This window comes from Solea senegalensis, linkage group LG19 (genome assembly GCF_019176455.1).
Source record: "Solea senegalensis isolate Sse05_10M linkage group LG19, IFAPA_SoseM_1, whole genome shotgun sequence".
NCBI lineage: Eukaryota > Metazoa > Chordata > Actinopteri > Pleuronectiformes > Soleidae > Solea > Solea senegalensis.
In genome coordinates, this window is record NC_058038.1 from 4,016,139 (window position 1) to 4,030,860 (window position 14,722).

The window sequence follows — 14,722 nt, forward strand, 5'->3', positions numbered from 1 at the left end:
CCATCAGATCTGATCGTTGTGCTTGACAGAGCCATTCAGCTAATGGAGCTTTAAAATCAACCCTTACTTGACTTTCCAGGCATCAGCTTAACAAAGTACCTCAGAGAAAAGTGGAAAGAGATCTGACAACAACAATATATAAAAATATGAAGTTTTATTCCATTCCAACCAGTTGAGGGAAAGCCACTATAAAGTTGGTAATTTTGGTACGGTACAGTAAGTATTTGTTTTACGATTCCATTAGAAATGGTACCAAAACAACCAGCCCCAACCGTCCATTCTTTGTCACTCTTCCATTACTTGAAAAAAAATGGTACGGCTAGCCTGAAGATAGTCAGCTGATCTGGCAACAGAAAGACATCACTCCCCTATTCCAATGGAAGTCGAGGAAAACGCTATTCTAGTCTCATATAAAGATTTATGTTTTGTTCAGACAAACAGCCACAAACTAAGGAGGGAAAAAAAAAGTGGCTGGATGTCCTCCGTTGTTAACTGTTGTGATGCGTTCGATGTCGTCGTTTGTTGACGTCACACCGGTATAACGTCACGATACGTGGCCATCGGGCTCAACCCACACCCCATCTACCAAGCATACAGTAAAGGTAAACACAAGCCTGTACCAAACCAAACCATGATGGAAACGATAAGAAAGCATAACAGAGCATTGTTTCTGAGAATCCTGATAAACGCTTGAGGCCGAAACAGTTTGTATACGTCACGGGCCGATAACTGAAACTGATGTATACGTTTTCCCTGTGCCCAAATAATGAGGTAATGTTGACTCCTTTGCAGTAAAATGAACAAGATATTTTTTCATACTCATGTCGCAGCAGATGTAGATATTAAGTTTTCTTCATAGTACAAAACAAACATAAAACACAAGTTGTAGAGGACTACAGCATAGAAGTGAAGGAGTTATTAGCCTCTTCAGCCTACTATTTTAGTCATTTGTCATATTTAGGGATCTTGGCATGTGTGCAAATATCCAATCATACATTTTAAAGCCAGTATCGACCGAGACCAATATCAGGCTGATAATATTGTGCATCCCTAGTTTAACATGACCATGCAACTACATTAAAGACATTTAGGTAGTTTAAAAGAGAGTGCCTTGGTGTTCATCTTTGACTTTGCCATAAAAGTCGCCAAAAAACAACACTGTAAACCCGAAGTTGGTCACTCATCACAGAAATACTCAGCTGTTTTATGCTTTTAAAAGTGCCTTGACCAATTCAGTATGTATTATTTTGGAAGGATGGTGCTGAAATGGTTGCTTTCAGGTTTGGTGCATCTCCCTCACTGGTTGTAACACAGAAATCCATGTGTAAATTATGGAGAATAATCATTGATGAGAGGCAAGGGCAGGAAAGAGAAGCGGCACCATCCCCCGTCTTCGCTCTCGAATGTCCCCATTGATTTATCAGGACTCTATTTTTAGTTGCACGTGGAGCAGCAATGAATTCAGGGGAATTAACAATGATTCATGCATCGCTAATATCAGATATTTCCGAGGCTCGATTAAAAGCTGCAGGAATTCAGTGTGCGAGTCAATTTGCCAATTATTCATAATATTTCTTCCACTGCATAAACACAGCCGCTTCAGCCTCATCACAAAGCCTTGTTAAAGGAGCAGGTGTGTGTTTGCGCTCTGTTACTGTAAGAACATCTAACGGGCTGCAATTAATGACATTAACCTTTTCTCGCCGTGGCATGGCTGATAATGGATGATCAAATCAGCAACTCTCACCCCTGGTGGTATGTAACCGCTCACATCATTAAGAGTTTCTGCTTCCTGTTCTCAACTGAGAAGTCCGTCTCTGCCCCGATACGGTCAAGGTGAGTCGAATATCACAGATATGGCTCCTCGCATACTTTACAGCTTCACACATTTGTAACCACACTTTGTGCAAAATGAATTTGTATTATAGATAAATCGGTGGGATTAAAGGGTTGGTTAAGGTTTTTTGAAGTGTGGTTGTATGACACAGTGCTTCTGCATTGACATGGAGGCTCACTCACTCTTATGACATGGCTGCCACAAGGGAAACTAAGGTTTAAGCCATTAAACAGGTTCACCTAAATGAAACCCATGTCAGCTTAAGTCTACAGTAGTTCCCTCAACCGCTCACTCCCTGCACCTAACTCCATTGAAAAAAAATTGTGCTTTTAGCTCGCAGGTACACAAACTATTGGTCTCCTGCTGCCTTATGTGGTCATTTTGTGTCACTGAGATAATTCCAAACAAAGTATTTCAAACACAGAAGTCACACAATAGCACATTTGACCTTACTGGTGGAGGCAGCAGTGGCTCAACAGCTCCTGTTTGAGGACCACCCTGAACTGTCCCTTTCAAAATGGTCCAGAGCGAGAATAAATGGTTGCTACAGTAATGGCCGAATTGACACAGCAGAGAAGTTGACTTATCACATTAGAATTTGCATATTTATATTAAAAAGTGTTAACTGCTTCTTGAAACCGGCTATTCCAGTACACTTGTTTACCGAAAATGACGTTGACACGACAGATGCGTCACGCATCACTGATTGGTGTAGGGCACAATAACACAATAACAAACCCCCCCCTTCATGGAAAACTGTCAGGCTAAATAATGAAGTGGAAGAACATGACAGTTGAGTCTGATTGTTGGTTTAGGTTTATACAGCATCATCTGTTGGTCTGTGATTGAGCTTAGATTCAATTTGCTGGTTTGCTGTGGAGGATGAACGAGCCGTTTGTCTGCGGTTCTATATACGTGATGGCTCCTTTGATGTCATAGTAGATTCTAATTGGTTTTACTGGTCGGAATTGTTTGCGTCACGTAATTGAATCAGCATATTATTGAGGGGGGTCTGCAGTCGTGAAATGGAGTGTGAGGTCAGAGACTGTTCGAGGCTGAGAGATGTACCCGAGTCTTTAAATCTGAGCTGAGTTTGTGTTTGGGCCTTTCTTTTTGCGCTTTTGTGAGTCCGGTGAAATCTGCGTGAAAGACGGACCTTATTTTTGAGTACAGATGTAGCTAAGGATACGACTTCCTGTTCCTGTATGTCAAGGGGTCTCATGTTATGTGTCGGGATATTTTTAATCATAATGTGCGGCAAATTTCCTTATCTTGCTAGCAAACGTCTTCTGCTTCAAGAATTCAGTCATACATTGCAAGAACACGGACAGGATACCCAGTAATCATTGGGCACTAAACTTGGGGTTAGGGTTGTAAATGGTAAATGAGTGTTAGGGTTACAGGTGGGTTAGGGTGGTACAGATCAGATGGTATTGGCACTACTGGGTAATTTCAGTAGTTTGTTACAGATTTGCCAGGACTAAAGGCATCTGCTTTTATTTGTTTTATGTAAATAGGATTTCAAAGTACAGACCCTAGCCAAGGTAATATTGATTTAAAAATATAACGTCTCAATACTAATCCCCAGTTGTTCAAGCTAATGCAAAAAAGCCCCTACTGTGAACAGTTTTGATTACTTTGTAATGAGATGAAACATTCGCTCCTCGTTTCCTTTTTGAATTTGTATCTTGAATACAGATGTAGTTTCAGTGGCATTACCCCAATGTGTACATTTAAGTGTAAACAGCAGAATTCAGATTCTTAAACTGTGTGCGAGGTGTGATACTGTGTGTTGGGGTGTGTAATGCAAAATGGTGTTTGAATGTGTGCGTTCAGGCTTGACTTGGCATTCTGCTTTACTGTCTCTAATGCGGTTTGTTTGGTGCACAGGAGGGTGACGGCTGGCTGTGGTGGTGACTTCTGCCTTTCTTAGGTGTTTCCCGCTCCTTCTCACACACTGAGGTTAAAAATAAGTCTTCGGTTTCTGGGATTTTTCACACAAATGACGATAGTGGCTGGGGTCTTCCTTCGAGATAAGGCTCAGCATCCAGGAGAGACTTGGAGTAGAGCTGCTGCTCCTTTTTGTGTGGAGTTGGTTCAGGTACCTTCTAAGGATGCCATGGGGATGCATCCCTTGGGAGGTGTTCCTGGCACATCCAACTGGGAGGCAGACTGAGGACTAGGTGGGGGGATTATATCTCGGATTGACGATGGATAGATGAATTTGGGACGCAAAAAATCTCTGGTGTCCTACGTGTCTTGACACATTCTTTGTGAATCACTGCTAATAACTTTATCCTTTTAGTGTACATACTGTACATAAAGAAATGTTTTTTTGTGTAGAAAATATGGTAGAATTTACTGATGACTTCTTCACTGAAAACAAAGAAAGGAAACAAAATGGTCCAAGGATGTTCTAACGACAACGGTGCCTTCGAGACAGTCTGTACTAGATTCCTTCCTCACAATATGAGATGTCAAAGAGTTCACCTCTAACTTATATAATATCTTGTAGCCATGGACATCCCCTCAGACTCACCACTGATGCTTTTGTTTGCTGAGCTCAAGTTCCTTCATCTCGAGTTTTATACAAAAACAGGAGGCGATGACCTGGACTGTAAAAAAAACATCTGAGAGTGTATTTAAGTACTGCGGTTATTTACTTATCAGTGTGGTGGTGCATTTACCAAATTTTATTTCATAAAAACCCCTGACAAAAGCTAACTATCCAAAAACTGTCGGGCTTTTATTTTGGAAGTTGTCACCATTACATGAATGGCATCATTGTGTAACTTGAACATATTATTTTTGTTTTTAACTGAAACCACCAATTCCTCCAAATTATCTGCACTTGCTGCATTTCCTTCCAAATAGTTCTCCCATTTCTTATTAATAACTTCAAAAGCGGAAAAAAGTACTTCTGGTTGATTCAAGGATTGATGAAAGAATGTTTAAAAAAGGAAAATCACTTCAGAGGTCTGTTTGGATTCTTTTTAAAAACCTTCATGCTTCATTTACCAAACGATTTGTTTATGGTGATGTTTGGAGATAGAGCTTTGGTAATTTAAAGTTTGTTGCCTTCGTGCTTTTACATCCTTGTTCCGTTTGAGATGACAGACAGGAAAGTCACTGCATATTTAATTTTGGCTTGTAAAAGTGTTTGTTGGTTAAATTAATTTTATGTAACAGACTGCGGAAACTAAAAACGTGTAAAGATATGTTTTAGCTTGCTTGATTTGTTTGTGGGAAATTAAGTAGGATTTTGTTTTTGTTTCAGGTATCGCTGCCATTTCAGGCCAAGCTGTGCTGTTGAAGCAGCAATATTTGATAAATAACAGTTTTGACTTACTGGTAAGAAGTCACCCACTGATGTTTGTTTTACCAGAAGAGACCATATTTGTAAGATATGCAGCTCAATCTCCGTTTGCAACCGTGTTCATGAACCGATTTAAACAACACTAGCTGTCACTCACAGTGTCCACTGCCCAATACTCCCCATTCTTTATGGTCTGTTTGACTTAAAAATGGTGATCCTAGTTGACCAAATGGACACTATGCTGTATTGAAGATCTGAAACTAGTAACTGAGACATAAACTCCTCAAGAAAATGTTTTTTTTGTGTCAAAAACTAAACTGAGCCACAAGCCTTCTTAATGAGTTGTAAACAAGCCAGTTCAGGCACCCCCTGTTGGCCATTCACAAGAATACAAGTTTCTGGCACATCCACATTTGCTTTACTTTCTCAACCCAGACAGTAAGTACATTAGTTATATACAGTCTGTGCTTGTGTCACAGTATAGTTTGAAGTTAGGATTATAAGCTTTCCCATAATACCACTTTGTACCACAAGAGGTGGTATTAATTTGTGTTTGCGATATGGGTAGTTTTTCCCAACATGACTTTGAAGCGGTAAAGCCATGAGAACCCTGTTGCTAGGCAACAGCAACATGGATGCCTGAAGACTCGTTCTGCTCTTGTCATTCTTCATTGCTGTCTCACAAATGTGAACTGACTCTGTTGATCTCCTGAAACTCGTCAAATTAAGCAATTCCGGGACTCGATGCGATTAAAATTACAATATATTAACTTGCCGTCCGCGCCCGTGATCAAACTTCCATGGGCTCTGCCATTTTTGGGAACATCCAAGCTCGTGAACTTCATTACAATATGAGTGGGTGTTGAAATTTCGCAAACGTTTAAACTGTTCAATCTCACCGAAGGTCGGCAACCTGTAGCGCCACAGATTGCATTCCCTTATTTCTTGTGTCAGGGATGGACAGTCCCTACTTTCTGGCAATATACTGCCCCCAAATGGCCAATTCTTACACTTTGCACCATGAGTGGTGCATAATATACAAGTAAAACAAGAAATGGGTACAAATGAGGCTATGAGGCACTGAAACAGAATAAATCACCCAAACCTAAGACATGCTGAAGTGTTTCCCCACCTGAGTGGAGAACATTAAAATCTCTCTGCCAGTTTTCTGCGATATGAAAGATGGGCCGAAAGCCGAGGGGAGTGGAGGCCATCGTCTCCTCACCTCGTCACCCAGACTGGCAGACAGAGTGCTGGCCGTCTGTCCACTCGTCTGATTTCCATCCCCTTTGGCATGCTGGGTAATAGAGATCAGTAATTGGGTGGTATAAATCCTGGCCGAGGACAAGGTGTGTCAGAACAGGCTGATTACTTAGGCATTACAGTCAATCTAAGCAAGTCCTTGAATTGAAAGATCTGGCGCGGTGGATTCTCATTATCAGGCTCGGGCGCATGTACGCATTTGTGTGAAAGACTAAGAGGCCAAGGTCCCCCCCCTCTCCCTGTCCTCGTGTTTGTAGGACGACATTATGCAATGCTCCGTTGGCCTCAATCGTGCAGACTCGTAAACATCACAACAAATTTATTTTCCTCAACCCGCACACTTTGAGAATGTTTTTTCTGAATTGTCAGAGAATAGTCGCAGGGGGGCTCACCCGTAGGTTTAAGACCTAGCCGCCCGGTGCATTAAGGACCTCTGCCTGCACAACACGTTCACTGCAGTTTCAATGTTAGACCACAAGAAGGTCTTCACATTCAATCTGCACCGTGCAAACCTGGTTTCACCACGAGCCTTTGTCATCCTGCGTGTTTATCTCTCAGTGTAGCCAGAAAACAAGCTCTCAAGGTGATTAGCCCTATCATTTGACATGAATCAGATTGATGGCAATATGGTGAAATGCACCTTTCTGTTATTTTTCATCTCGGGGCCTATGAGCTTAATCCATTTTAAGCTTCTGGGTAAGAAAAAGACTGTGGAAGGTGAATTAGAGTGTAAAGCTGATAGTGTTTCTCAGCATTCTCTCCAGCTGAGGGTGTGACGTACTGGATTACGGGAACAGTAGTTTCTCCTCCAACCGTCTTCAAATTGTTGATTTGGCTTTTATATTCTATTTTGAATCAGTTTTTCTTTTCATTATCAAGAGCGCATTGACAAATTCTCAGGTTATTTTCCTCCCCTGTGCCATCAGTCATCTATAAAGTCTTTGGTTCACAGTTTGACTGAATAATAATAATAAAAAATAAAAATCCAAGGAACATCCGTCGGTCTATTAATGACATATCTGTCCGATGGTTTGCTTCACGGGCCTCAAACCTGGCGGGTGACTTACTCAGGCACCAGTGTGTACAGTGCCGACTCTGACATTGTTGGGATGAGAAATGCACGAAACATCGTTACAGCCAGAGCCCAAAATGTAAAATAACATTATGAATAATAATAATGTGCCAAGGCTCTGAAATATGGGATAAATGAGCAAAAGTGATAAATCATCTCGGCTTACATTTTCAAAAGGGAAACAAAAACAGTGAGAGAGATATATGACAAATTTATGCTGTGGCATCAGTGCAAACCCCTGCAGTGTGAAGTGTTCCCACTCAGAGAGCCACTCATACTAGCATCATCCCTCGACTCCTATAACAGCATGCTACTTCACTTAGCAGCCTCCATTTGGGATGCAGCACAAACACGGTTTTTAGCGCTTTTATCTAATGCACTGCGACACTTTGCCGCACTAAAGGCGTGATTATAGTACGGAGGAAAAAGAAAGGGAGAAAGTGCGGCGTGCATTTAAGCATTTATTTAGACAGGGACTTAGCACCAAAGCTAACCACTCAAGGGCAGATGGCTTCCTGATTCCTGTTGCTCATTTAGTTCATTTTGCTAAATGGACTCTTTGCATATATTTTAATATAACACTAATTCCTTGCATCGTTATCCCTGTTTAAGCCCTAATGTCCCACTGAGTGTGTTTACTGTTTTGGAAAGAGCTAATTTATCTGCCGGATACCGAGCTATTGTCATTTTAACCATCTGCAATCCTCAAGGAAAAAAACCCAACAACAACAAACCGAAACAGAAGGGATGAAAGTGAGGTTGGGGTGTTGATTTTAATCTCTGTGATGGGAGCAGTGTGGCATATGGTTGCTGTCTGATTTGCGGCAAAGCCAGGTGTGGAGTGGAGTGGGGGGTGGGAGGGTCTAAGAGGAGCTTTGCTGCCACACCCATCTGACGCCATCTTCAAGCCAACACAAAAACACCTGCCCTTGGCTGCCCCAATCGTGACAATGAGGCTTGTTCTCACACTTTGGGGGGGGGGCACTGATTTAATAGAGGCGCGGTGTCAGCCCTGACCTCATCCACTGATGTCTTCACAGCTAATGCCCTAACATGTGACATTGACACTCGGCAAGACAAACAGTAAAGCAGGGGAGATGGATTGGCAGAGAGACTCGTATGTCTCTCTCTCTCTCTCTCTCCCTCTCTCTCTCTGGACGAAGGAGAATGATGGACAGTAGGCAGGGAAGACAGCGATGTCAATGTGGAATGACACTGAAACAATCGGGGCTCACCTTATTTTCTGACACGACGCGACACGCGGTCTTGTGATGCTACATAGTAGTGCATGTCGTGTCACGTTATTTCACGTTATGTCATGCCATGTTACCGCGAGTTAAATCAAACAGTAATGATAATCAGGTCAAATCATAACACATTTAAATCCAAGATAAAAATAGAAAGGTTTTTTTTTATCTTGGAGACTAAAAAGTTTTTTGTTTCAGACACCCATAGAATAGAATATATAAACACAGGTTGTCTGATCCTCATAAACATCTTATGAGAAAGATAGTTTTGGCATTATTTTTAAATTAAATGCACTTAGTGAGGCACATATGTTGTATCTTTGTTGGTCTTTTTGTGGAAGGAGGTCACATCTTCAGTCTCCTGATTCTTCTCGACTTCATCATCTCTGAAAATGGCAATTATACAAGCGGGATTTCAGTTCGGGAAATAGCTCATAGTCAAATAGCAACGGGTTTGGAGTTAAACCTCTCAATTACTGTATAAAGGCCGAGAACACTATGAAGCACCCTCATTTCATCATTTTATTGCTTAAAACTGGATTGTGAAAGTCTGGAAAAGCTACCAATAGCAGACTACTGACAGATCCCGGTTGTCGATGTAGTATTTATTGCCCCGTACTGGCATGGCCTGCTGCTTGTTGGGGCAGTGCATTTCTCAAGTCAGACTTTTACTTCAACAATCAGCAGAGGTCTGCGTGACTTTATTGTCGCCATTTGCTCAAGTCCGTCATGCTACGTGAGGCCCCCATGTGATTGGCCGCATGAAATCCATGCTTTGGATGTGTTGACTGTTCCGGAAAATACAATGGAATGGAATGTGTATAGTATGTATAAATGTAAATTTAGTATGATGCAACCTTGTGAGGAAAAAGAGAGTTTGTTACAGAAAACATCATTAACAAGTCTAAAGCTGAAGTTGTTGAAGCAGCTTGTTGAATTAAGGATGTTCACAAGATGAGAAAAAATGTGACTTTAAATAAGTTGCTGGTGCCTGCTGCACTCAACATGTCCTCATTAGTCATTATCCTGTTCCCCCCTTAACCCGTAACACATGTGAGAGCTAGAAATTAAATGATGTGAGTGAAACTAAAAAAAAACAAACAAAAAAAAAACTTTTAAGAGATTCGGAGAGAAAGCAGGACTGATTTGAAAGTGTGGAACTAAAGTAACCTTGATGTGATTCCTCTCCTTTCTCCGCTAAGGCTTGTTTTATTATGTTTGTGTTCTATTACTCTCTGTTCATACATAGCTGAACTCTGCTTAATGGACTAACCTGCCAAACTCACAGCAGCACAAACACAAAGGGCCTGCTGCTTTTAAAATGATTGAGCCATGACTTGTCAGCGAGAATTCCGCTCTCGCCCTTGAATGCTAATCGCGCGGTGTTTATGCCAAGCCACGTACGCACTCCCAGCGGATCCCGGGCTGGATTTCCAAACTCTTAAAACAAATCTTAACATGTTGTCAGCATAACAATGTCAATAAAATGACACTTCACTTTGTGTCGGCGAGGTATTTCATTTTCTTCCACCCCCACCAATAGGAAAAAGGGTTCAATGGGATTCCCCCGCAGCACTCCACGTTCTCTAAATCTGTGACACAGTTTTTACAATCAGCCTGACAGCTGCCCCGAAACAAATGTAAATATGTGAAATGAAGATACAACTAGAGTTCAGCTCTGGTAAAATAAAAATAAACCAGTTTTTTCGTTGCTTTAAATGTTTTCTTAAGTCATTGTTTGTATTTGTGACTTAAGTGTCATATGGGGGTAAGGGGTTAAGGTTCCAATTTTCCAAATGTATGCAAGGGTGACCAACAGCTTGATTTAAGTCATGCACATGTTTTCAGAAGTTACCAGTAGGAATGGCTCAATACCACTTTTTTTTATTTCTCTGACACCAATATGAAAACCTTGAATTTATACTGATATCAATCCATTAACAGTGTTTACCTCTGTTAAACAACTTGGGTGTTGATACATTTCACTAGTAGATACAACCAGCCTTTACCAAAATGTAATGATCCAACTGTATGGAAGACGGTTAAGTATTTACATAATTTTTAGTCTTTACGGAGCTTATCAGACTCAAGGCATTTTGCCCATACATGCTCTATAGCAATACTAAATATCATTATTGGGTTATCCTTACTAGGTCCTCCTTCCTTTTTTTCGCCAGATCTTGATACCACTAACTCTTATTGTTCAATTTTATATTCTTATTCTGCAAATTGTAGATAAAGACTAAGTCATACACAACCACAAAGGGACTTGAATCCTCAATCTCCTGATCCGAAGTCAGACGCCTTATCCATTAGGCCATGTGATCATATTGTGATATGCAATTTTCCTTGCTTGAGTTCAGATATTTCAGCTCATGCGACTAAAGCATCGTTCTGACATTTGTGTCTACTCCTAGCTTTTAGGATCCTATAACTTCAGCTAAAAACAAACAAAAAAACCCCAAAAAATAATATTTTAACATGGCACTAAAATGGTGTGACACAATGTCTAGATAACCAATCATTGTCAACATTCTACCAATGATAGTGTAGGTGAAAGTTGTCAGTCATCATCTTCTTCAGTAGTTGGTCTATGGGTGACTGGACTTGCTTGAGTTGAGTTGAAGACGTTCGTTTCACCTCTGATCCAAGAGGCTTCTGCTGTTCTGCCTAACTAGGAAGAACCAGGGGTATTCAGAAGTGAAGAGGAGAAACGTCTTCAGCTCAACTCAAGCAAGTCCAGTCGCCCACTATTGAACAATGACGTTTTTAGTAGTTCCAATTTCGGGCCTCTTTAATTTTGTTTCTCAAATGGAGATTAAATTCATGTTGCAATATATGGTTACCCAGTCAGAGTAACTAGCACAACCACGAAGGGACTCGAACCCTCAATCTTCTGATCCGAAGTCAGACGCCTTATCCATTAGGCCACGTGGTTCCTGTTAGGCTTGTAACAGGCATCAGTGACAGTGTATATCACAGTTCAAATGTTTCAACTTAAGCAAATGATGTTCAGCGTCTTCATAAGATTTGTGTCCTCTCCTGTCTTTACATTGACCTGTACTGTGGTGTCAGATTTAAAACGTTTTTCGATTAGGATCCTATACAATTACTAAAACAAAGTTACTTCTAAGCTTCTGCAACTGGCTGGAAACACACAACCATGAAGGAACCCTCAATATTGTGATCCGAAGTCAGACGCCTTGTCCATTAGGCCACATGGTCCGTCTGCCTTGTTTTTGATAGACTTCAATGATGTTGCATATCACAATTTTCAAATTTTCATGTGACTAAAGCAAATGATGTAGATTAAGCGCTTATGTGCTATTAAAATCTGTACCGTTATTTTGACCTCTTGGACCACCCACGAAATATTCCGACATTGCCACTGTCCCTTTAAATGTATCACCATATCCACTCCATTAGCTGTGTGGATTTGTATGTTCACAGCAAACCTTTCATGCGACCAGACTACACTCATGGTGGGTGGATGCAAAAGACACTTTGTCGAGTCAAAACTACGAGTTGGAATATTTCAAATTGGGTGCCAAAATGGTGACACAATGTCAAGATAACCAATACCTGTCAACATTTAAATGACACTGAAACACTGAAGTCCCAACACCATGTCGTTGTTTCATAAATTGAAGATATTACTTGCACCAGTAAGTTCCATTTTAATATATATATTCATTTTCTGCTAAGTATGAGGTGCCAGTGATGTTACACACAGGACCTCTAATGTGTCAACATCTTATCAGGTCACTTTGGAAATGAAACGAGGGGAAGACAAGGATGAGACAAAGAAAGCTGAAGAAAAATTAAGTGGGGGGGGGGAGGGAGTGGTGGCAGTCACTGCCGCCGCCCACCGCTGCCTGGCCCTGACACCTTGTGAAGAGTGCTCATTCATCACGTGGCGTAGGGCTTGAGCCTCCGTAAATCACTGTGGATAAAGGACATGCCGTAAAGAATGGAATTGTGAAGGTAAGGGTTTTAAATCCCCCTAGATGATCCGAGATAAACACGGAGAGACTTTTGACAGTCCCTCGTTACCGCCACGAGCGAGGAGCTGTCACCGCTCCCTCCTTTGCCTTTCATCTCTTGGTAACAGTCTGGCTGCTAATATCCTCAATTATCTCCGCAATATGTTGCTGGGAAAAAGGGAAAGTTCCTAGGAGGCATTTCGCACAGTTTAAAAGTTTTAATTTGACAGCTTGTGGTGTAATGATGAGTTGTGATGAGGGTAGAGAAAGGAGGGAGGGGCGGGTTAGAAACCCACACCGAGCCTGTGACAAGTGATTGAGGCGGACTGAGAATGATTTGTGGATGCCACGTCTTTCAGAATCACGTGTCGGGAAGCCAAGTCGATGTTTCTCGGGTCGATGTCGGGGGGAATAAAAGCACAGATTTTTTCCTGATTGTTAATTGCTGATGTATTTCATCTACTTGCTGGTTTTGGTAGGGAGACAAATGTTTGTTTACATCAAAATCTATGTTGCAACAACTCTGAATTCAGTCCTTCACTCACCACATGACATAAGGATGTCTTGTGCACCTCCCCCCTTGCCAAATGTGTTCACATGGTGATGTAGGCAGAAGGGAGGGGAATGCTAACGGCAGTAATGGACAGAAAGATGGTCAAAATTAGCCAGCTTTAAGGTTTTGGTATGACTTGATTAGTTCCTGTCAGTCCTCTGGTCAAAGCTCCACCCCCAAAACACTGCAACTTGTTGTCTGTTGTAGAATTATTTTTCTGCGCTAGTTCTTGTGTCCTAACGTCTGGCTATCGGCTTCACCATAGCGTTGTAAACCTACAGATTGTTGCGTGTGCAGTGTTGGTTCACGACATGGTTAGTTCGAGTCTTGCGATAGTTACAGAAACAAGCTTCTTTTCTCTCTTTTGTGCAACTCTACTCGACTCTTTTGGCTTTTCTATTAGCCATAGTACCTGGTAGTACCTGGTTCTTTTGGTACCTGAACTGAACAAGAATCAAACCGGTCAATGCCGCAAACAGGCATGCACTGGAAAGCCGGCGATCAATCGTGAACTGAATCCCAATTGAACAATTCTGTGAGCAAATCTTTTTAAAGCCACTGATTTTAATGATTCCGTTACAGTGAAAACAACTGATTTGACCGTCACAAAGTTTGTGTCGCGTATAAAATAGCGTCACAAACTCATGATACGGTCCATGTTGAGGAGATACTGTGAAGTAGTGAAAAACAACATGACTGATACCAAACTAAGTAGAGCCGTGTCATGCTAGAACTCTATCATGGAAAAGTGCCATTAGAAACAAATCACAGATGTGGCTTTTAGTTGTCGCTAACCCCTCCATGGTGTTTAATTTCTTTTTTTTTATCACAGGACGCGCTGTCTCTGTTTCCTAAACTGTATGTAAATCCATCCAAACTTGCAGGAGGAAATATAGGCAGCATTTGCATAGACGGGGGCTCCCATTTGTCGTCGAGTGATGTCTGAGTCGCAGTGCATGATGGAGACACAAAGGGCAAGAGAGTGTCACGTGAAGGTTGACTCTCCCGCCTAAGTACCAAGGCAGATAATTGTCTCCCCTTTTTTTTTTCTTCTTCTGTAGCTGATGTACATACATAGCTTCAACTTGGAGGATAAACCAATCGATCATTCCAAGTGTCTGGAGTAATAAGTGAAAGTGATAAATCACAGCTTTGCACTCAGGTTTATGAAATATCGTGCAGGTGTTGGATGCATTATCTCGCAGTCAGTGTTCCCAGGCCGAGGTGCAGGTGTCGGAGCACAGACTGTATCCGGCAACTCTAATAGGAGGATCTGCCTCAGGTGGAAACACCTCATCACTTCACTCCATCAAGGACTTTTTTTGCGCTACGGCGCAATTAGCACTCACAATATTAACATAGGGATCAGACGTGGTGCTTCCAATGGGGGGGGTAACTTTAAAAAAGTTCCAGGTAGTTCATGCAGGTGTGTCAATCTTCCTCCGCCGGAG

General features: G+C 41.6%; 1 protein-coding gene and 1 non-coding gene across 4 annotated transcripts in view; one reads left to right on the forward strand and one right to left on the reverse strand.

Annotated features, from left to right (window-relative positions):
• Positions 1 to 14,722, forward strand: part of LOC122784870 (RNA binding protein fox-1 homolog 3-like) — a 498,591-nt gene that overhangs the window by 18,230 nt on the left and 465,639 nt on the right. The window lies entirely within an intron of this gene.
• Positions 11,601 to 11,673, reverse strand: trnar-ucg. Its single transcript has one exon. It is a non-coding gene; the product is annotated as a tRNA-Arg (tRNA).